Below are 2,500 nucleotides of genomic sequence, written 5' to 3' on the forward strand. Positions count from 1 at the left end.
CCCTCTTTCCTCTCCCCCGCCCACCTCCTCTCCCCCGCCCACCTCCTCTCCCCACGCCCACCTCCCTCTCCCCTCTCCCCCGCCCATCTCCTCTCCCTCTTTCCTCTCCCCCGCCTCCTCTCCCTCACCCCTCTCCTCCGCCCACCTCCTCTACCTCTCCCTCTCCCCGCTTGCCTCCTCTCTCTCTCACACCCGCCCACCTCCTCTCCCTCTCACCTCTCCCCCGCCCACCTCCTCTCCCTCTCCCTCTCCCCGCTTGCCTCCTCTCCCTCTCCCCTCTCCCCCGCCCATCTCCTCTCCCTCTCCTCTCTCCCCCGCCCATCTCCTCTCCCTCTCCCTCTCCCCCTGCCCGCCTCCTCTCCCTCTCCCCTCTCCCCGCCCATCTCCTCTCCCGCGCCCACCTCCCTCTCCCCTCTCCCCCGCCCATCTCCTCTCCCCGCGCCCACCTCCTCTCCCTCTCCCCCTCCCATCTGCTCTCCCTCTCCCCTCTCCCCCACCCACCTCCCTCTCCCTCTCCCTCTCCCCCGCCCATCTCCTCTCCCTCTTTCCTCTCCCCGCCTCCTCTCCCTCACCCCTCTCCCTCCGCCCTCCTTCTCTCCCTCTCCCCTCTCCCCCGCCCACCTCCTCTTTCTCCCCTCTCCCCCGCCCATCTCCTCTCCCTCTTTCCTCTCCCCCGCCTCCTCTCCCTCACCCCTCTCCTCCCGCCCTCCTTCTCTCCCTCTCCCCTCTCCCCGCCCACCTCCTCTCCCTCTCCCCTCTCCCCGCCCACCTCCTCTCCCTCTCCCCTCTCCCCGCCCATCTCCTCTCCCTCTCCCCTCTCCCCGCCCACCTCCTCTCCCTCTCCCCTCTCCCCGCCCACCTCCTCTCCCTCTCCCCTCTCCCCCCCCACCTCCTCTCTTTCTGCCCTCCCCCCGCCCACCTCCTCTCCCTCTCCCCCACTCCCACCTCCTCTCCCCTCTCCCCTCTCCCCCCGCCCACCTCCTCTCCTTCTCCCCTCTCCCCGCCCACCTCCTCTTCCTCTCCCCCTCTCCCCGCTCACCTCCTCTCCCTCTCCCCTCTCCCCCGCCCATCTCCTCTCCCCCTCCCCTCTCCCCCGCTCACCTCCTCTCCCTCTCCCCTCTCCCCCGCCCATCTCCTCTCCCCCTCCCCCTCTCCCCCGCTCACCTCCTCTCCTCTCCCCTCTCCCCCGCCAGCCTCCTCTCTCCCTCTCCCCTTTCCCCCGCCCGTTCTCTCCCTCTCTCCTCTCCCCGCCCACCTCCTCTCCCTCTCTCCTCTCCCCCCGCCCACCTCCTCTCCTTCTCCCTCTCCCCCGCTCACCTCCTCTCCCTCTCCCCTCTCCCCCGCCCGCCTCCTCTCCCTCTCCCCTTTCCCCGCCCGCCTTCTCTCCTCTCTCCTCTCCCCGCCCACCTCCTCTCCCTTTCTCCTCTCCCCCGCCCACCTCCTCTCCCTCTCCCTCTCTCCCCTCTCCCCCGCCCTCCTCCTCTCCCTGTCCCCTCTCCCCCCGCCCACCTCCTCTCCCTCTCCCCTCTCCCCCGCCCACCTCCTCTCCCTCTCCCCTCTCCCCGCCCACCTCCTCTCCCTCTGCCCTCCCCCGCCCACCTCCTCTCCCTCTCCCTCTCCCCGCCCACCTCCTCTCCCTCTGCCCTCCCCCGCCCACCTCCTCTCCCTCTCCCCTCTCCCCCGCCCACCTCCTCTCTCCCTCTCCCCTCTCCCCGCCCACCTCCTCTCCCTCACCCCTCTCCTCCGCCCATCTCCTCTCCCCGCGCCCACCTCCTCTCCCCTCTCCCCCGCCCATCTCCTCTCCCGCGCCCACCTCCCTCTCCCCTCTCCCCCGCCCATCTCCTCTCCCTCTCCCCTCTCCCCACCCACCTCCTCTCCCTCTCCCTCTCTCCCCCGCCCATCTCCTCTCCCCTCTTTCCTCTCCCCCGCCTCCTCTCCCTCACCCCTCTCCTCCGCCCTCCTTCTCTCCCTCTCCCCTCTCCCCCGCCCACCTCCTCTCCCTCTCCCCTCTCCCCCGCCCATCTCCTCTCCCTCTTTCCTCTCCCCCGCCTCCTCTCCCTCACCCCTCTCCTCCGCCCTCCTTCTCTCCCTCTCCCCTCTCCCCCGCTCCACCTCCTCTCCCTCTCCCTCTCCCCGCCCACCTCCCTCTCCCTCTCCCCTCTCCCCGCCCATCTCCCTCTCCCTCTCCCTCTCCCCGCCCACCTCCTCTCCCTCTCCCTCTCCCCCGCCCACCTCCTCTCCCTCTCCCCTCTCCCCGCCCACCTCCTCTCTTTCTGCCCTCCCCCGCCCACCTCCTCTCCCTCTCCCCCCACCCACCTCCTCTCCCTCTCCCCTCTCCCCCGCCCACCTCCTCTCCTTCTCCCCTCTCCCCGCCCACCTCCTCTTCCTCTCCCCTCTCCCCGCTCACCTCCTCTCCCTCTCCCCTCTCCCCCGCCCATCTCCTCTCCCCCTCCCCTCTCCCCCGCTCACCTCCTCTCCCTCTCCCCTCTCCCCCGCCAGC

General features: G+C 71.3%; 1 protein-coding gene across 2 annotated transcripts in view; it reads left to right on the forward strand.

Moving 5' to 3' along the window:
• Nucleotides 1-2,500, forward strand: part of LOC113819329 (venom protease) — a 20,224-nt gene that overhangs the window by 1,379 nt on the left and 16,345 nt on the right. The window lies entirely within an intron of this gene.

The sequence above is a fragment of the Penaeus vannamei genome, chromosome 8 (genome assembly GCF_042767895.1).
Source record: "Penaeus vannamei isolate JL-2024 chromosome 8, ASM4276789v1, whole genome shotgun sequence".
Lineage (NCBI taxonomy): Eukaryota > Metazoa > Arthropoda > Malacostraca > Decapoda > Penaeidae > Penaeus > Penaeus vannamei.